The sequence below is a fragment of the Lampetra fluviatilis genome, chromosome 79 (assembly GCF_964198595.1).
Source record: "Lampetra fluviatilis chromosome 79, kcLamFluv1.1, whole genome shotgun sequence".
Taxonomy (NCBI): Eukaryota; Metazoa; Chordata; class Hyperoartia; order Petromyzontiformes; family Petromyzontidae; genus Lampetra; species Lampetra fluviatilis.
In genome coordinates, this window is record NC_136353.1 from 284253 (window position 1) to 305522 (window position 21270).

The 21270-nt window shown below is 49.0% G+C and overlaps 1 protein-coding gene across 2 annotated transcripts in view; it reads left to right on the forward strand.

The window, feature by feature from the left end:
• LOC144953613 (NACHT, LRR and PYD domains-containing protein 3-like) overlaps window positions 1–21270 on the forward strand; it is a 274124-nt gene that overhangs the window by 211261 nt on the left and 41593 nt on the right. The window contains exons 2-4 of one of the 2 annotated variants that reach the window (XR_013640856.1): window positions 17515–17649; window positions 20361–20495; window positions 20900–21001. The gene's annotated coding sequence lies outside the window, so the exon portion shown is untranslated. Of the gene's footprint in view, window positions 1–17514; window positions 17650–20360; window positions 20496–20899; window positions 21002–21270 lie in introns of those variants that run through there. The other variant, XM_078884202.1, reaches the window with a different exon arrangement.

Here is a 21270-nt window from a genome sequence, read left to right on the forward strand (position 1 = left end):
TGCTAAGTTCGAATTTTAAGTGTGAACATTCCAAAGAGAGGACACAGGCAGAGAGAACAAATAGCCAGAAAGAAAAAGGATAAGCTTAAAACTTCCCCGTAGAAGTGGTTCAATCTTAATTTAGGAGCTTTCGTGACTGCAGGAATTATTCTTTGGTTATTTAATTTTCGTGTGCCTGTCTCCTAATTTCAAGCTTGCGTGCCCGTTCCACATTGTCATCTTACTTGCAACAGCAGTACGTTGCCGTACACTCATTGATATGCTAATTCTCTCTGCCCCCTCCCTCTCTCCGTCCCCGCCCCCCTCTCTATATTTAAGGGACCGTCACAGAAACGACCCCTCTCTTTATGCCGATTTGTGTCCTCTCTCTGTGTGCCGTTGTGATGTCTGTCTGCTTGTATGTCTGTCTATAGTTTTCTAGTTAGATTTTTGTTGCTATTTCTTTTATGCCTGATGATGATTGCTTGTGTTGCAATCGAAACGTCGTAATATGTTATTTTAATTTTATTATTTTATTTTTAGACGTGACTTAACCGAAAATAACCAAAGAATAATTCCTGCAGTCACGAAAGCTCCTAAATTAAGACTGATGATCAAAATATTATTACGCGAGGAAAGAAATATTGCCGACTTTAAACAATAATAAAAAATAAACTGCAGGATTAGACATGGATACCTTTTAATTTTCACGGCCAACAGCAATAGATCTTTTTATTAGAATGAAAATAATTTAGTGCCCCATATATGGGAACGGGATTAAACGTAAAACGTCTTCACCTTACGGCCTATATGGAGAGAGATAGAAAGGCAGCCGGGCGTGGTGCTGGCCATTCACCCCGTGTGCCATTCGGGTCTTCATAGGCGCTGCTCGCTAACAGCACTTGCCCCAGCATTCTGGTAAGGCTATACGGGGGATGATTGTCGCTGTTGTGCGTGTGTGTGCGGGCATTCACCCCCCTCCCACCGCACCCCGTGTGTGCAGCATCCAGACTCAAGGTAAGTGATAATAAAAAACATTTTTTTTCATTTACGTAACTTTGTTTTGTTCACGATACAGTATTTATTAGTGTTACATGCAAATGTACAATATTTTGTCTTATGACTTTGACAATGCTTCCCTTTTGTTGAACCGTAATACATCTTACAAAACTTACAGTATGTGAATTTAAATACGGTACACTATTGTATTCAGACTTATGAACCGTAAGTAAGACTTAAGGACAGTTCTCCGGAATGGAACCCATAATTTGTACTATTCGCTAACAGCACCTCTCATTGGTACGGTTGACTACATACGATGCAAAGTAAATTCAACATAGATACATATATATTGCACAGCACTTTCCCCAATAGTCTGTTGTCTTTGTGAGAAATGTTTTAATTGGGGCGGTGTCATTTTCACAATTTCCCCAATGTTTTTAAATGGCCGACTTGCGCTTCAGCCATTTTCGGACCCAATGGATAAATCTCTTGTTCTTCTTGGGCTTGGTGGCGGTGGTGGCAGAAGTGGTGGTGGAAACGGTTGCGGTGGTTGAAGCTGTGGCAGCGGCGGTGGAAGTGGCGTCGGTGGTGGTGGCATCATTGTACATTTGAGACACGGCGCATTTCAATTCTTTCAGTTGGCTACTGAGATGCAGGTTCTCTTTGTGCAGCCTCTCTTCCCCATGCCACATATCCTCGTTACGCACCAGCTTCCCACGCAGCCTAAACTGTTCCTGCCCTCTCTGCGGATTCAGGAAGTTCAACTCACTCAGGTGGGCGTGCAGCGACCTACGGAGATCTTCGTTTTTACAGCGCAGCGACATTTTCCGCTGTGCTGCATTGCAATCTCGGAGAAAAGCCGCATGGAGAGACTTGCGCTCCAAGCAAGGCCCTCTTGGGAACTCCAGCTCCAACTGGCGCTCTTTAAGCTGCTGATCCAGGCCCCTGTTCTCTCTCTGGAGAGTCTCTCGATTCTCCATCAACTCCTTCTGCTGATGCTGTAGCTTCAGACGGAGCGTCTTGTTCTTCTGACAGAGCTCCGCATTCTGCTGGCCCATCCTCTCCGTTTGCAGCGTCGTGGTCTCGCGGTAACAGTGTGAGATGGAAAGCGTAAAACTACGAACAATGAAGATCTCTATCCCAAGCAGGACCAAGACCAGAACGCCAACGATCAGCAGCGCCATGCTCAGCTCGTGTTGACGGCACGCGGCACAGAAGCAAGTGTGAGACACGTCACGAAGGGGCGTGTCATTTATTGCGGCGTCATCACCGGATGTGACGTATGCTATGACGTAACAGCCTTCCATGCCCGCACTTCCTGTCAATCATTTCGCACCACGTGACGCCACAGCCCTTCCCCTAACCACACAGCCCCTCCCTTAACCGCACAGCCCCTCCCCCTACTCTTCTTCCGTCCTCCCCACGTGACGCGAAGCGAGCCAATCACGCGAGAGGCGGCGCGCTCTCGGCCCCGCGTCCGCTTCCCGCCATTATTGCAATGGGCGGCGGGGACGTGGGGGGCGGGGCCGAGTCCACCCCACGTCGCGAGCGGGAGGAGGAGGGACCAGGGGGAGGGGCCAGGAGCGGGAGGGGGGAGCCGCGGCGTCACGCGGAGACCGCGACAGCAGCAGCAGCAGGTGGTGGTGTTTGTGGTTGGAGGCACGGGAGAGGTGGTGGTGGTGTTTGTGGTTGGAGGCAAGGGAGAGGTGGTGGTGGTGGTGTTTGTGGTTGGAGGCACGGGAGAGGTGGTGGTGGTGTTTGTGGTTGGAGGCACGGGAGAGGTGGTGGTGGTGTTTGTGGTTGGAGGCACGGGAGAGGTGGTGGTGGTGTTTGTGGTTGGAGGCACGGGAGAGGTGGTGGTGGTGTTTGTGGTTGGAGGCACGGGAGAGGTGGTGGTGGTGTTTGTGGTTGGAGGCACGGGAGAGGTGGTGGTGGTGTTTGTGGTTGGAGGCACGGGAGAGGTGGTGGTGGTGGTGGTGTTTGTGGTTGGAGGCACGGGAGAGGTGGTGGTGGTGTTTGTGGTTGGAGGCACGGGAGAGGTGGTGGTGGTGGTGTTTGTGGTTGGAGGCACGGGAGAGGTGGTGGTGGTGGTGTTTGTGGTTGGAGGCACGGGAGAGGTGGTTGTTGGTGTTTGTGGTTGGAGGCATGGGAGAGGTGGTGGTGGTGTTTGTGGTTGGAGGCATGGGAGAGGTGGTGTTTGTGGTTGGAGACACGGGAGAGGTGGTGGTGGTGTTTGTGGTTGGAGGCACGGGAGAGGTGGTGGTGGTGTTTGTGGTTGGAGGCACGGGAGAGGTGGTGGTGGTGTTTGTGGTTGGAGGCACGGGAGAGGTGGTGGTGGTGTTTGTGGTTGGAGGCACGGGAGAGGTGGTGGTGGTGTTTGTGGTTGGAGGCACGGGAGAGGTGGTGGTGGTGTTTGTGGTTGGAGGCATGGGAGAGGTGGTGGTGGTGTTTGTGGTTGGAGGCATGGGAGAGGTGGTGGTTGTGGTTGGAGACACGGGAGAGGTGGTGGTGGTGTTTGTGGTTCGAGGCATGGGAGAGGTGGTGATGGTGTTTGTGGTTGGAGGCATGGGAGAGGTGGTGTTTGTGGTTGTGGTTGGAGACACGGGAGAGGTGGTGGTGGTGTTTGTGGTTGGAGGCACTGGAGAGGTGGTGGTGGTGTTTGTGGTTGGAGGCACGGGAGAGGTGGTGGTGGTGTTTGTGGTTGGAGGCACGGGAGAGGTGGTGGTGGTGTTTGTGGTTGGAGGCACGGGAGAGGTGGTGGTGGTGGTGGTGTTTGTGGTTGGAGGCACGGGAGAGGTGGTGGTGGTGTTTGTGGTTGGAGGCATGGGAGAGGTGGTGGTGGTGTTTGTGGTTGGAGGCACGGGAGAGGTGGTGGTGGTGTTTGTGGTTGGAGGCACGGGAGAGGTGGTGGTGGTGTTTGTGGTTGGAGGCATGGGAGAGGTGGTGGTGGTGTTTGTGGTTGGAGGCACGGGAGAGGTGGTGGTGGTGTTTGTGGTTGGAGGCACGGGAGAGGTGGTGGTGGTGTTTGTGGTTGGAGGCACGGGAGAGGTGGTGGTGGTGGTGTTTGTGGTTGGAGGCACGGGAGAGGTGGTTGTTGGTGTTTGTGGTTGGAGGCATGGGAGAGGTGGTGGTGGTGTTTGTGGTTGGAGGCATGGGAGAGGTGGTGTTTGTGGTTGGAGACACGGGAGAGGTGGTGGTGGTGTTTGTGGTTGGAGGCACGGGAGAGGTGGTGGTGGTGTTTGTGGTTGGAGGCACGGGAGAGGTGGTGGTGGTGTTTGTGGTTGGAGGCACGGGAGAGGTGGTGGTGATGTTTGTGGTTGGAGGCACGGGAGAGGTGGTGGTGGTGTTTGTGGTTGGAGGCACGGGAGAGGTGGTGGTGGTGTTTGTGGTTGGAGGCATGGGAGAGGTGGTGGTGGTGTTTGTGGTTGGAGGCATGGGAGAGGTGGTGGTTGTGGTTGGAGACACGGGAGAGGTGGTGGTGGTGTTTGTGGTTCGAGGCATGGGAGAGGTGGTGATGGTGTTTGTGGTTGGAGGCATGGGAGAGGTGGTGTTTGTGGTTGTGGTTGGAGACACGGGAGAGGTGGTGGTGGTGTTTGTGGTTGGAGGCACTGGAGAGGTGGTGGTGGTGTTTGTGGTTGGAGGCACGGGAGAGGTGGTGGTGGTGTTTGTGGTTGGAGGCACGGGAGAGGTGGTGGTGGTGGTGTTTGTGGTTGGAGGCACGGGAGAGGTGGTGGTGGTGGTGGTGTTTGTGGTTGGAGGCACGGGAGAGGTGGTGGTGGTGTTTGTGGTTGGAGGCATGGGAGAGGTGGTGGTGGTGTTTGTGGTTGGAGGCACGGGAGAGGTGGTGGTGGTGTTTGTGGTTGGAGGCACGGGAGAGGTGGTGGTGGTGTTTGTGGCTGGAGGCATGGGAGAGGTGGTGGTGGTGTTTGTGGTTGGAGGCACGGGAGAGGTGGTGGTGGTGGTGGTGGTGTTTGTGGTTGGAGGCACGGGAGAGGTGGTGGTGGTGTTTGTGGTTGGAGGCACGGGAGAGGTGGTGGTGGTGTTTGTGGTTGGAGGCACGGGAGAGGTGGTGGTGGTGGTGTTTGTGGTTGGAGGCACGGGAGAGGTGGTGGTGGTGTTTGTGGTTGGAGGCACGGGAGAGGTGGTGGTGGTGGTGTTTGTGGTTGGAGGCACGGGAGAGGTGGTGGTGGTGTTTGTGGTTGGAGGCACGGGAGAGGTGGTTGTTGGTGTTTGTGGTTGGAGGCATGGGAGAGGTGGTGGTGGTGTTTGTGGTTGGAGGCATGGGAGAGGTGGTGTTTGTGGTTGGAGACACGGGAGAGGTGGTGGTGGTGTTTGTGGTTGGAGGCACGGGAGAGGTGGTGGTGGTGTTTGTGGTTGGAGGCACGGGAGAGGTGGTGGTGGTGTTTGTGGTTGGAGGCACGGGAGAGGTGGTGGTGGTGTTTGTGGTTGGAGGCACGGGAGAGGTGGTGGTGGTGTTTGTGGTTGGAGGCACGGGAGAGGTGGTGGTGGTGTTTGTGGTTGGAGGCATGGGAGAGGTGGTGGTGGTGTTTGTGGTTGGAGGCATGGGAGAGGTGGTGGTTGTGGTTGGAGACACGGGAGAGGTGGTGGTGGTGTTTGTGGTTCGAGGCATGGGAGAGGTGGTGATGGTGTTTGTGGTTGGAGGCATGGGAGAGGTGGTGTTTGTGGTTGTGGTTGGAGACACGGGAGAGGTGGTGGTGGTGTTTGTGGTTGGAGGCACTGGAGAGGTGGTGGTGGTGTTTGTGGTTGGAGGCACGGGAGAGGTGGTGGTGGTGTTTGTGGTTGGAGGCACGGGAGAGGTGGTGGTGGTGTTTGTGGTTGGAGGCACGGGAGAGGTGGTGGTGGTGGTGGTGTTTGTGGTTGGAGGCACGGGAGAGGTGGTGGTGGTGTTTGTGGTTGGAGGCATGGGAGAGGTGGTGGTGGTGTTTGTGGTTGGAGGCACGGGAGAGGTGGTGGTGGTGTTTGTGGTTGGAGGCACGGGAGAGGTGGTGGTGGTGTTTGTGGTTGGAGGCATGGGAGAGGTGGTGGTGGTGTTTGTGGTTGGAGGCACGGGAGAGGTGGTGGTGGTGTTTGTGGTTGGAGGCACGGGAGAGGTGGTGGTGGTGTTTGTGGTTGGAGGCACGGGAGAGGTGGTGGTGGTGGTGTTTGTGGTTGGAGGCACGGGAGAGGTGGTTGTTGGTGTTTGTGGTTGGAGGCATGGGAGAGGTGGTGGTGGTGTTTGTGGTTGGAGGCATGGGAGAGGTGGTGTTTGTGGTTGGAGACACGGGAGAGGTGGTGGTGGTGTTTGTGGTTGGAGGCACGGGAGAGGTGGTGGTGGTGTTTGTGGTTGGAGGCACGGGAGAGGTGGTGGTGGTGTTTGTGGTTGGAGGCACGGGAGAGGTGGTGGTGATGTTTGTGGTTGGAGGCACGGGAGAGGTGGTGGTGGTGTTTGTGGTTGGAGGCACGGGAGAGGTGGTGGTGGTGTTTGTGGTTGGAGGCATGGGAGAGGTGGTGGTGGTGTTTGTGGTTGGAGGCATGGGAGAGGTGGTGGTTGTGGTTGGAGACACGGGAGAGGTGGTGGTGGTGTTTGTGGTTCGAGGCATGGGAGAGGTGGTGATGGTGTTTGTGGTTGGAGGCATGGGAGAGGTGGTGTTTGTGGTTGTGGTTGGAGACACGGGAGAGGTGGTGGTGGTGTTTGTGGTTGGAGGCACTGGAGAGGTGGTGGTGGTGTTTGTGGTTGGAGGCACGGGAGAGGTGGTGGTGGTGTTTGTGGTTGGAGGCACGGGAGAGGTGGTGGTGGTGGTGTTTGTGGTTGGAGGCACGGGAGAGGTGGTGGTGGTGGTGGTGTTTGTGGTTGGAGGCACGGGAGAGGTGGTGGTGGTGTTTGTGGTTGGAGGCATGGGAGAGGTGGTGGTGGTGTTTGTGGTTGGAGGCACGGGAGAGGTGGTGGTGGTGTTTGTGGTTGGAGGCACGGGAGAGGTGGTGGTGGTGTTTGTGGTTGGAGGCACGGGAGAGGTGGTGGTGGTGTTTGTGGCTGGAGGCATGGGAGAGGTGGTGGTGGTGTTTGTGGTTGGAGGCACGGGAGAGGTGGTGGTGGTGGTGGTGGTGTTTGTGGTTGGAGGCACGGGAGAGGTGGTGGTGGTGGTGTTTGTGGTTGGAGGCACGGGAGAGGTGGTGGTGGTGTTTGTGGTTGGAGGCACGGGAGAGGTGGTGGTGGTGTTTGTGGTTGGAGGCACGGGAGAGGTGGTGGTGGTGTTTGTGGTTGGAGACACGGGAGAGGTGGTGGTGGTGTTTGTGGTTGGAGGCACGGGAGAGGTGGTGGTGGTGTTTGTGGCTGGAGGCATGGGAGAGGTGGTGGTGGTGTTTGTGGTTGGAGGCATGGGAGAGGTGGTGGTGGTGTTTGTGGTTGGAGGCACGGGAGAGGTGGTGGTGGTGGTGTTTGTGGTTGGAGGCACGGGAGAGGTGGTGGTGGTGTTTGTGGTTGGAGGCACGGGAGAGGTGGTGGTGGTGGTGTTTGTGGTTGGAGGCACGGGAGAGGTGGTGGTAATGGGGGGGGGGGGGTGAGTTCATGATAATTAATCGGTGAGGAGAGTGAGTGAGTTAATGAGGAGAATTAATCGGTGAGGAGGGTGAATGAGTTAATGAGGAGAATCAATAGGCGAGGAGAGTGAGTGAGTGAATGAGGAGAATTAATAGGTGATGTAGTGAGTGAGTTAATGAGGAGAATTAATAGGTGAGGAGAGTGAGTGAGTTAATGAGGATAATTAATAGGTGAGGTGAGTGAGTTAGTTAGTTAATGAGGATAATTAATAGGTGAGTGAGTGAGTTAATGAGGATAATTAATAGGTGAGGAGAGTGAGTGAGTTAATGAGGATAATTAATTGGTGAGGAGAGTGAGTGAGTTAATGAGGAGAATTAATAGGTGAGGTGAGTGAGTGAGTTAATGAGGGTAATTAATAGGTGAGGTGAGTGAGTTAATGAGGATAATTAATAGGTGAGGAGAGTGAGTGAGTTAATGAGGAGAATTAATAGGTGAGGAGGGTGAGTGAGTTAATGAGGAGAATTAATAGGTGAGGTGAGTGAGTGAGTTAGTTAATGAGGAGAATTAATAGGTGAGGAGGGTGAGTGAGTTAATGAGGATAATTGATAGGTGAGGAGGGTGAGTGAGTGAGTTAATGAGGAGAATTAATAGGTGAGGAGGGTGAGTGAGTTAATGAGGAGAATTAATAGGTGAGGAGGGTGAGCGAGTCAGAGGGTGATGGGCGAGTGCACGAGAGGGAGATTGGGGGCTGAGTGAGTGGATGGTAAAGATCTCTACAGAGAGACGTGATAAGTGCTGGAAGCTCATTTGTAGCAAGTTTATGGTGCTTGCTTTATGTTAATTCTATGTATTCTTTATTCGAATATACTGTTGCTTATAACAGAGATAATTTGTATAAGATTTTTTTCACGTTTTACTTGGAACGGAAACTTATGACAGACGAGTTATCTATTTTCAATCAATAACAGAGATAATAGCGTGAGAATGACAGACAAGGTGGTCTCTCGTCTAAATAGGAAGAGTCTAAGTTTAGTTCCAATTGCATTTTTATTTTTAAACAGGTGAGACCCCAAGAGACTAGGATAATCTAATTTATGAGAGCAACCTGGGGCATCAGTCTGCCATGCCAGGGGTGATTGTTGCTGTGTTAGTCTGTCTCTACGTGTGAGTCTATGTGTCTATGTGAGTGTGTGAGTCAGTGTCTGTGTTATTCTGTCTCTACGTGTGAGTCTATGTGTCTATGTGAGTATGTGAGGCAGTATCTGTGTTAGTCTGTCTCTACGTGTGAGTCTATGTGTATATGTGAGTGTGTGAGTCAGTATCTGTGTTAGTCTGTCTCTACGTGTGAGTCTATGTGTATATGTGAGTGTGTGAATCAGTGTCTGTGTTAGTCTGTCTCTACGTGTGAGTCTATGTGTCATGTGAGTGTGTGAGAGTGTGAGTCAGTGTCTGTGTTAGTCTGTCTCTACGTGTGAGTCTATGTGTCAGTGTGAGTGTGTGAGTCAGTGTCTGTGTTAGTCTGTCTCTACGTGTGAGTCTATGTGTCAGTGTGAGTGTGTGAGTCAGTATCTGTGTTAGTTTGTCTCTACGTGTGAGTCTATGTGTCTCTGTGAGTGTGAGTGTGTGAGTCAGTGTCTGTGTTAGTCTGTCTCTACGTGTCAGTATATGTGTCAGTGTGAGTGTGTGAGTCAGTATCTGTGTTAGTCTGTCTCTACGTATGAGTCTATGTGTCTCTGTGAGTGTGTGAGTCAGTGTCTGTGTTAGTCTGTCTCTACGTGTGAGTCTATGTGTCAGTGTGAGTGTGTGAGTCAGTATCTGTGTTAGTCTGTTTCTACGTGTGAGTTTATGTGTCTATGTGAGTATGAGTGTGTGAGTCAGTGTCTGTGTTAGTCTGTCTCTACGTGTGAGTCTGTGTCTCTGTGAGTGTGTGAGTCAGTATCTGTGCGAGTCGTTGAGCCTCTGATCCTTTGAATCTGAGTCTGTGGCGTTAGTCTGCTGCCAGTAGTGAGCGATGATTGCTGCTGTGTGTAAAAATCCCAATTGAGTCACTGGCGGTGTAACAATTTTTTATTACAAACTTGAACTCTGACGCCTGCCCAAAAATGGCCGACTCTTGTGATGGATGTCACGGAATCTTTAACGTCCACTTTGAAGCACAGAGGGACACGGAGTGTTACCGTGGTTATTACACCCGCAGTGATAATCAGGACGGCACGGCCAAGTTACAAGCGCTAAGTGATGTCGTGACGAAGGGGTGGGGAGGAGGAGGTGCACGTGGGGCATTTGTGTAGCGGGTGACAGGGGGAGGGCGTCTTAGTGGAGACGCTGTCCCCCCCCTCTCGATGAGCTCAGTCTGCTCGGTGGGGAGAGTGCAGGAATATCCCCAACTGCTCCTACCCACCTCTCTATTGAATATTGAAGGCGGTGAAATCGAAACTGACGTAAATTTGTGAGCGAATGCCAAGGGACATTCACCGCGTAGGACACTTACCACAGGGAGCACTTGATGAACTCCTGGAAAGCGCTGCCCTCGCCCTTCTGGAATGTGCTGAGAGGAAAGTAGTAAGGCATCGTGTGGATGCATCCCTCTGTCTGCTGTCGAGATTCGCCTGAGGAAGGGACGACAGATAACGCAATGGATCACATAATTAGTCTTGGGTGCAACTCAACATTTAATAGAAAGGCAAATTAAGGAATTATTAAAGCATATATTAAACCGGATTTGCAATTACAATTCTCAAAGCGATAATAAACCACATTTTAATAAGCAGGCTTGGATGTGGATAGGTGGCTGCAGAAACACACTAAGTGATGGACACTAAAGGGCAATGAAGAAATCTTTCTCGTAAAATTCCCACTCTACAAATTAATTCGTGGGTATCGATCGATTCTGGAGTGTAAGTGACTAAAATCCGTCAACTTCTTTTGGGGGGGGGGGGGGGAATTATAAAAAAGCAAAGTTTCTCAGATTATGTTTTTACTAATAATAGTTTTTTTTAAATCAAATTGGAATGTGAGATTCCGTCCGAGCAACACCGCATAGAGAGCAGCAGCGTCAGCAATGTGTGTGCCCATGGCCACGCAAAACACAAAGATCAACATGTGCGTGTGCAGCGTAAGGAACACGCACAACAAAATACACAGTGTAGAAAATGTGTTGTTTTGGTGCCGCACGCCTGTAATCCAGCACTGTTGAGGTAGCAGCGACGGTTGGTGGATCAGACAGACGTTGCGATGCTCTCTTCTTTCTTTGCATCGAAAAGCCGTACACTGTGGCTCGGCAAGGATGCAGAGTATGCAGCAGGTTGGGAGTTCGATCCCAACTGTGACGCCTGTATATTTGGAGTTTGATCGGATTTTTTTCTCAGGGTCCTACTGTTTTTGCTTCCACATTAAAAACTATCTGTCGAGATTGTTGCTGCTTAAATTTCCACATGATCAGCCATTTGTGGCCAGGTCGCTTCTGAAAAAGAAGCTAATAGACAAATGCGATTTACCGGGTAAGATAAATAGGCCATGCTTTCCCACATGATGGCAGATGCTTGTATTGCGCCCGAAACGTCGTGATTTATTTTATTTTATACCTAGGTGACTTTACCGAAAGAACCAAAGAGTATAGGATAATAGAGTTTAGTTGAATGTGTATATTTATTTTTACAGGGATGTATTTGTCTTTTTTATACTTTGCACTCCTATCATGTTTTTGGATTGGTGTTGCAACGTTCTGTGTTTGCAATGAGTCACCACAATTGCACACACATCTGTGAAAAAGAGCTTGATAGCTCATCGGATTCCTGCAGTAAAAATAAATATTCTGATTCAGTGACTAATTCTTAGTCCATATATATATAAGTTTGAGGCCTCTGAATAGGATTTGGCAAAATGTCCCACTTATCAACCAGTCAACTGGAGAGCAGCACAGCCTACGTCTTACTAACCTAACATAAACACAATAACATCATAGCACAATTAAGAGCCCGGCATATATACATATATACGCTATGAAAATATTAATGAGAATAACATTTATTTTGAAATGTAAAATCCCCATAATGATCTTAAAATTATTGGGGACACAATTACAGTGCCCAAACAGGCGATGTAAAGCACCGCGAGCAGCAACTGGACGTCGCGAGGAAACTTTTTGAAGTATAAAAGCAGCGAGTTGAACGACATTGATCTGGGAGAGTACAGAAGGTAAATTTAGCTTTCAGATGGCAATTTTGATTAAATACAATCTTGTACATGAACAGGATGGAGTTCCTTGTCCAGCCACCTGCTGAGGAAATTTCATTCACAGAGCTCTTTAAGGTGCTTCCTGGAGTGAGGTGCCTGGCAACAGAGATAAAACAGAGGTAAGAATACAAAGTAACATAAAGACTATTAAAGGTTCTGAGGTGCATTGATAGAATATTAGAATAGTAAAAGACTGGGAGTATCACTGCCTTGTATAAACGATGCCTCACTGCACGACTCATGGCCAACTTGTGTCTGTGTAGGGGTGGTTACGGGAGAGAAGGCGGACAGAATCTAAATCCCAGATACTACTTGTACTTAAAATGAATGTGTTCTGTATGCGGCTTAAATATAGCTTCTCAATCCATAGGCCAAGGAATTTGAAGGCATTTCCTCAAATGGAATACCATTTTTAATGGGACTGCATTATTAGCAGGCCAATTGACAATTAAACCAATCCTCAATTACAGAAGAATCACTGATGGCATGCCCTGCATTTGGGCGTGAAGAGACGTACCATGTGAGTGACGGATAATTAATCTAAGCATTTTATGAATGAGTTCTTGCTGCTTATCCAGGAGATTGTAATTTAGATCCCCCATAACGAATAATTCACCTTTGCCTTTAATATGAGTTTGCTTAAATCTTAAATAAGGGTTTGTGCATTTGTAACATGAGTTGCATATTTAAGAGGTATATAAACTGTTGATGAAACTATATGTGTAGTGCAAGTTGGTTGAACTAAAAATGTATAGATGCCATTGGAACCTCCTTTGCCAGTAGCAAAATATAATAATTGTTTTTTTTTACCCTTTTATCTGGCAGCAAAACTGACACCTTTTTTTTACAAGGAGTCATGTTTGCATTTACCACAATACATGCGGTCGGAATGAAAACAAAAAACAACTCTGATAATGTATGCACTGTCTTTGAAATTGATTGGTCCACACCCGAGACAGCTTTTATTAGAGCCTAGTCTCACATGGTGTTGGACCAGATGACGCCCACAGGCGCCTTATATATTAGCTTGTCTTGAGAATAGGAACATGGAATTATCACCACCACCGGAACAGGGCTGTAAGCAGATGAGCACCACCTCAATACTTATTTTAGGAACAAAGGACTTTCACTTTAGACACATATAATGAGTGTCAGACTGCATCAGTGTGTAATTTAAGGATACACCTGAGGGGTAACTGGGCAATGGTGATAGGCTTTGCCGGCCTCAGCCCGCAGCCAATGGGACCTCGAGCCAGGTGCGTAGCCCTGGAGCTGCATAGCAACATTGAGAAAGTTCCAGGGGTGTGGCTGAGGATTGGCTGCGTGGTATCACGTGGGCCAGGTGTTATAAGGGGTGGAGAGAGAGTTCGTGGTCACTGTGAAGAGGAGCTGAGGGGAGACTACGTCTGTGCCTCTGGCACGCCAACAGCCACGTGGCAGGCAGCAGGCTGTCTCCCACACACTGTCAGCCAGCAGCGTGAGGGAGCAGGGGAGCGAGCGATCGTCACGCTCAAGTAATGGAGTAACAGGGAAAAAGGAACCCAGCGTGTGGGGAGCTGTGTAACCGGAGAACGAATAAAGAAAACACAAAATACACGGCATCGTCTGGAGCTGGTTATATTACAAGTGCATTACACGAGTTGCGTGAAAGGTGAGGTGAACACATTGGCGGTTATCGTGAGGTGAGCTCACCGACCAATGACAAGTCACTTGGTGAGGAACTCAACAATCAAAATAACCAACATTTTCTCAGTACAATGTAAATCAGGCGTGTCTCACTTAACGAGTGAGATACGTTTGGTTTAAAATGCTCGATAAGCAAAAATACGTCGAACAATCATTACCCCATTAACTCCCATGTTAAAAGCTGAGCTACGTTTCAGCCCCATACTGTTGCACTCTTGAGCAACTTTATTACCGTGAGAGATACAAATTATAATTTAAAAGTAAATTAATAAAACATCCAATGTAACACCACACATTAAGAACCACAGTGCTTGCAGGTATCACCCCCCCCACCACCCACCCTTCCCCACCCTGCCACTGACCCTCCACCCTTCCCCCCCCCGCCCACCCTTCCCCTTCCCCCCCCACCCTTCCCTTCCCCCCCCCGCCACCCACCATTCCCCACCCACCCTTCCCCCCCCCGCCCACCCTTCCCCCCCCGCCCTTCCCCCCCCGCCACCCACCATTCCCCACCCACCCACCCTTCCCCCCCCCCACCCTTCCCCCCACCCACCCTTCCCCCCCGCCACCCACCATTCCCCTCCCACCCACCCACCCTTCCCCACCCAATCACCCTTTCCCGCCCACCCCTCCCCTAACTACCCCTCCCCTAACCACCTTTCCCCTTTCCTTTCTGCTGCTACTGGAGGAGACTGTTTGGTGCCACTGCTGGCGTCAGGCCCTGAGACTGAGAGGGCGGCAGAGGAGGCGACACGGCGAGCCGGGCCGCGTCGCGTCTGTCAGGGGCAAGAGACGCAGGCGACTCAACACTTCACAGCGTGGGTGAGTGTGGGGAGTTTATGGTGCGTGGGGGACGATTGGTGGTGTGGTCCAGAATATAAAACTGCCTGTCGGCTACACGGCAGACATTTTAATTGGTGCATTAAAGTCTGTGTGTGTATGTGCAAGATGGCGTAGCACGTGTGAGTGTGTGCACGGTGTCTCATGAACAAGGTCACTGTGTGTGTAACTAAAATGAGTATCTGGGGCGGTGTGTACATATAACACATTCGGGAGACAAAGGCGGACCCACGTGGTTTTGAAGACCCACAACATCGTGTGCCATTCCGGCCTTAATAGGGGAGCTACATGGCGGATGTTTGTGCTGGAGCTCGTGCTGTAGGTGTAGAAGACGCGCGACTGTGGATCCTCTTTAGGGAGCACGCGTCTGCTGTGTGTAGCGTAGAGCTGCACGAGTGGACACCGACACAGCGATTTCCATAGCGAGTCACGAGACACGCGTTGGAAAGCGATCGCGCTGAAGTGTGTGGCTGGGTTAATGAAGCGAGCACCACCTTGGTGTGCTTGGCTTGTATGTTCAGTCGTGATTCATCATTTTAATCCATTGTCTCTCCTGCCCACCGTGTCTTGCCAGTTTTTAATTTCTCTGTTATCCTTAATTGCTAAAAAATGGAATTTCGATCAAATATATCACCAGCAAATTCTCTTGAGATTGAATGTCTCGTGCACAAGCATGCCCAGAGCATCTGGGCTGGAACATTTGCCCAAGGCTGGATTGGCCACATTCCGAGCTTGACGCAGATTTAGTTGTTGTGCCTTGGGCGTAAACATCAATGGGTGTCCATTTGTCAGTGGTCTTATTTTTCTTCTTGGTTCTTTCGGTAAAGTCACGTAGAAGGGAAGTAATAAAATAATAAAAATAAAACATAATAAATTAATTCTCACGACGTTTCGGCCACAACTCAAGCAGCCGACCTCAGGTGAAAACCAGGTCTGTCGAGGCGACAGCGTCTGAATGAAACAGCACCATGCTTGGAGCATATATTTAAGCTGGGTTGGAAGGGAGGGAAAGGGCGCCTTGACAAAATAATTTGCATATCAAGAGGAATTTAGCATATTTATGGAAAATGCAGGTATGTGATTAGTACTACTTATGCCCGTGCATTATGCAGGATTGGCAGCATCAAAGGGAGGGGATATGGGAAATGCAGGTATGTGATTAGTACTAAAATGAGTATCTGGGGCGGTGTGTACATATAACACATTCGGGAGACAAAGGCGGACCCACGTGGTTTTGAAGACCCACAACATCGTGTGCCATTCCGGCCTTAATAGGGGAGCTACATGGGGGATGTTTGTGCTGGAGCTCGTGCTGTAGGTGTAGAAGACGCGCGACTGTGGATCCTCTTTAGGGAGCACGCGTCTGCTGTGTGTAGCGTAGAGCTGCACGAGCGGACACCGACACAGCGATTTCCATAGCGAGTTACGAGACACGCGTTGGAAAGCGATCGCGCTGAAGTGTGTGGCTGGGTTAATGAAGCGAGCACCACCTTGGTGTGCTTGGCTTGTATGTTCAGTCGTGATTCATCATTTTAATCCATTGTCTCTCACACCTGCCCACCGTGTCTTGCCAGTTTTTAATTTCTCTGTTATCCTTAATTGCTAAAAAATGGAATTTCGATAAAATATTTCACCAGCAAATTCTCTTGAGATTGAATGTCTCGTGCACCAGCATGCCCAGAGCATCTGGGCTGGAACATTTGCCCAAGGCTGGATTGGCCACATTCCGAGCTTGACGCAGATTTAGTTGTTGTGCCTTGGGCGTAAACATCAATGGGTGTCCATTTGTCAATAGTCTTATTTTACTTCTTGGTTCTTTTGGTAAAGTCACGTAGAAGGGAAGTAATAAAATAATAAAAATAAAACATAATAAAATAATTCTCACGACGTTTCGGCCACAACTCAAGCAGCCGACCTCAGGTGAAAACCAGGTCTGTCGAGGCGACAGCGTCTAAATGAAACAGCACCATGCTTGGAGCATATATTTAAGCTGGGTTGGAAGGGGGGGGAAAGGGCGCCTTGACAAAATAATTTGCGTATCAAGAGGAATTTAGCATATTTATGGGAAATGCAGGTATGTGATTAGTACTACTTATGCCCGTGAATTATGCAGGATTAACAGCAACAAAGGGAGGGGATATGGGAAATGCACGGGCATAAGTAGTACTAATCACATACCTGCATTTCCCATATCCCCTCCCTTTGATGCTGCTAATCCTGCATAATGCACGGGCATAAGTAGTACTAATCACATACCTGCATTTCCCATATTCCCTCCCTTTGATGCTGCTAATCCTGCATAATGCACGGGCATAAGTAGTACTAATCACATACCTGCATTTCCCATAAATATGCTAAATTCCTCTTGATATGCATATTCTTTGTCAAGGCGCCCTTTCCCCCCCTTCCAACCCAGCTTAAATATATTCTCCAAGCATGGTGCTGTTTCATTCAGACGCTGTCGCCTCGACAGACCTGGTTTTCACCTGAGGACGGATGCTTGCGTTGTGGCCGAAACGTCGTGATAATTATTTTATTATGTTTTATTTTTATTATTTGATTTCTTCCCTTCTACGTGACTTTACCGAAAGAACCAAGAAGATTAATCCCTGCAGTCACGAAAGCTTTAAATCGAAAAAAATGGTCTTATTTTCTCAAATATTGTAGATGTTTGTCCTGTATGAGAAAGCTCGTGACTGAGCCCATGCCCCATATCCCTCCCATTACATTCTCCCCTCTTACTATTTGACTGCTCAGCAGATCAGCAGAAATTTTCAGTCACGCAACTCTCTGCACATCAATCAATCAAGTATTTATTTCTATTGCACTATCTCGTGCAAAGGATGTCATTCAACGTCCTGTACAAATGAAAAAAACACATTGTTAATAGACTAAATCACAAGTAGAATAAAAACAAATTCCATACAAAACAAAATTGCATTGTAATAAATTACTGTCTAAGGCATATTAAAAAATGACACCATTAAATAATCTTAAAAGCAAGTTTAGAAAGGTGAGTTTTTATATTTAACTTAAAATTGCTTAATGATTGTGAAGCCCTGGCAAATGATAATTGAAAAATGAATGAATAAATCCTCAAAGGTAACACCGCACATAAAGAAAAAACAGTGCTTGCAGGAATCATCCTTCCACACCCACCCACCCTTACACCCACCCCTCCCCTAACCCCTCCCCCACTCACCCCTCCCCTCTCCTTCCTGCTGCTACTGGAGGAGACTTCTTGGTGCCACTGCTGGCGTCAGGGCCTGAGACTGAGAAAGCAGCGGAGGAGGCGACACGGGGAGCGGGGCAGCGTCTGCGCGTGTCAGGGGCAAGAGACGTGGGCGACTCGACACTTAAATGCATGGGTGAGTGTGGGGAGTTTGTGGTGCGTGGGGGACGGTGGGTGGTGTGACACTTCACGGCGTGGGTGAGTGTGGGGAGTTTGTGGTGCGTGGGGGACGGTGGGTGGTGTGGTCCAGACTATAATTGGTGCATAAATGTCTGTGTGTATGTGTAAGATGGCGTAGCACATGTGAGTGTGTGTGTGGTGTCTCATGAGCAAGGTCACTGTGTGTGTAACTAAAATGAGTATCTGGGGCGGTTTTTAAATATCACACATTGGGGAGACAAAGGCGGACCCACGTAGTTCTGAACACCCACCCCATCGTGTGCCATTCCGGCATTTAATAGGGGCTCAATAAGAGTACTGCCCCGCCAGTCTGTGGAGCTACATGGGGGATGTTTGTGCTGGAGCTCGTGCTGTAGGCGTTGAAGACGCGCGACCGTGGATCCTCTGTAGGGAGCGCGCGTCTTATGTGGGTTGCGTGGAGCTGCACGAGCGAGACACCGACGCAGAGATTCCCTTCGCGAGTCACGAGATAGGCGCTGGAAAGCAATCGCGCTGATGTGTGAGGATGGGTTGATGAAGCGAGCACCACCTTGGTGTGCTTGGCTTGTATGTTCAGTCGTAATTCATCATTTTAATCCACCATGTCATGGAAGTTTTCAGTTTTTTTGTTATTCTTAACTGCACTTTTTTCTTTAATTCCATAAAATATTTCACCTGCAAATTCTATTGAGATTGAATGTCTCATGTGCAAGCATCATGCTAATTTCTCTGCTCCAGCAGCTGCCCCAGCAGACCCACCTCTCTGCCCACCCACCCTCCCCTCTCTCTCTATTTAAGGCCTCGACACAGAGGCATTGGGTCTCTGTGTGTTTATGTTGTGTTTCTCTCTCTGTGTCTCTGTGTTGTCTCTCTCTGTTTGTGTGTCTGTTTGTGTGTCTCCGTGTCTGTGTTTTGTCTCTCCTTCAAATTTAGTTCTACTTGATGACGGTTGCTTGTGTTGCAATCGAAACGTCGTATTATATTATTTAATTTATTTTCTTTCTATGTGAATTTACCGAAAGAACCAAAGAGTACCATCATTTGTTGCCAGGTAGCTTCTCAAAAATAGCTTAATAGCTCCAGTGGGCTTTACCTGATGAATATACAAAAAATATTCACTCCTCTCCTTTAGCCTTGCTCTCCTATCGCCCCTCTCATCGTTGTCTACTCCCCTCCGTCCTCTCTGCCCAGCAACTAAGGGAGTTTTTCGTCAAACTTGACTCATTAGCAGGTCACTTATTCACCCCTTCTGGCACAATTCTCTGAGCCTGTCTCTCACCATCCACCCACTTCTCCTGTGCCCATGACTGTCTGTTCTCTCTGTATGAATGTATGCAGTCTATGCACGCCTCCTTGTTCCCCATGATGCTTGTCTGATTGTTCTGCACTGAATTGTTTTATTCAGATATATTCTAGATGCTCTGTAAATGCACTCTCCATTGTATTATTTTCCACTCTGTTCCCTCCACTGCCTGTGTGTGACAAGGCTGGACGGGCCACATTCTGAGCTTGACGCAGATTTAGTTGTTGCGCCTTGGGCGTAAACATCAATGGGTGTCCATTTGTCAGTTGTCTTTTTTTTCTCAAATATTGAAGATGTGTGTGTTGTATGAGAGAGCTCGTGACTGAGCCTACGCCCCTATCCCTCCCATGACATTCTCCCCTCGTACTATTTGACTGCTCAGCAGATCAGCAGAAAATGTCAGTCAATAAGCATGTCAAGACTTTCTCGAGGCAAATTTTTGCTGGTCGAATCCAGCAGAGTGTGTAGAAGTATAGTTCAATAATCTTTACGACCGCGACGGCATGGGGAGGACTGCCTGCAGCAGTGATTTGAAAATACTTCATTATTGTTGTTGTAAGAAGGAATTCAGCGATGTACAATATCTCATTTAAAAATTACAATCAACACCATCAAAAGTATAATCAGCACCATCAAACTTATAATTGCAATGAATGATTCTGAATATCGTTTTTAACTGTCATTTGTGTGCTTTACTTTTTTTACCATCCGAAGTATATTCCCCCTCATCTTCTTTCTTTTCTTTTTATATATAAAAGTCTCTGCGCGCTCGCGCTTGCGGGGGATTTGGTTCTCGTACGGAGGGGTTTAAGACCGAAATAATTTGCCAGGCGGCACGCCCTAAGCCCCGTTGTGGGAATAGGCTATTCCGTTTTCCTGTCCGTAAACTTTAAAGCAGATTAATTAACACATTTGTGCCGTTTCTATTATTCATTATTTACTTATTGCACGGCATCGACCGTACCAAGTGACGCCAATTGCACATCAATCAATCAAGTATTTATTTCTATTGCACTATTTTGTGCAATAGATGTCATTCAACGGCCTGTACAGATGAAAAAAAACATTGTTTATAGACTAAATCACAAGAAGAATAAAAACTAATTCCATACAAAACAAAATTGCATTATAATAAATTACTGTCTAAGGCATATTTAAAAATGACACCATTAAATGATCTTAAAAGCAAGTTCAATGATTGTGAAGCCCTGGAAAATGATAATTGAAAAATGAATTAATAAATCCTCAAATGTAACACCGCACATAAAGAAAAACAGTGCTTGCAGGAATCACCCTTCCACACCCACCCACCCACCCTTTCACCCACCCCTCCCCTAACCCCTCCCCCACTCACCCCTTCTCTCTCCTTCCTGCTGCTACTGGAGGATACTTCTTGATGCCACTGCTGGCGTCAGGGCCTGAGACTGAGAAAGCAGCGGAGGAGGCGACACAGAGAGCGGGGCAGCGTCTGCGCGTGTCAGGGGCAAGAGACGCGGGCGACTCGACACTTCACAGCGTGGGTGAGTGTGGGGAGTTTGTGGTGCGTGGGGGACGGTGGGTGGTGTGGTCCAGACTATAAACCGCCTGTTTAGGCAACATAGCAGATTTTTTCAATTGGTGCATAAATGTCTGTGTGTGCGTGGAAGATGATGTAGCACGTGTGAGTGTGTGTGCAGTGTCTCATGAGCAAGGTCACTGTGTGTAACTAAAATAAGTATCTGGGCCGGTTTTTAAATATCACACATTTGGGAGACAAAGGCGGTCTCACGTGGTTCTGAACACCCATGCCATCGTGTGCCATTCCGGCCTATTTAGGGGCTCAATAAGAGTACTGCCCCACCAGCCTGTGGAGCTACACGGGGGATGTTTGTGCTGGAGCTCGTGCTGTAGGCGTAGAAGACGCTCGACCGTGGAGCCTCTGTAGGGAGCGCGCGTCTGCTGTGGGTCGCGTGGAGCTGCGCGGGCGAGACACCAACGCAGAGATTCCCTTCGCGAGTCACGAGATAGGCGCTGGAAAGCAATCGCGCTGAGGTCTGTGGATGGGTTGATGAAGCGAGCACCACCTTGGTGTGCTTGGCTTGTATGTTCAGTTGTGATTAATCATTTTAATCCACCATGCCATGGAAGTTTTCCGTTTTTTTGTTATCCTTAATTGCACTTTTTTCTTTAATTCCATAAAATATTTCACCTGCAAATTCTATTGAGATTGAATGTCTCATGCGCAAGCATCATGCTAATTTCTCTGCTCCAGCAGCTGCCCCAGCAGACCCACCTCTCTGCCCACCCACCCTCCCC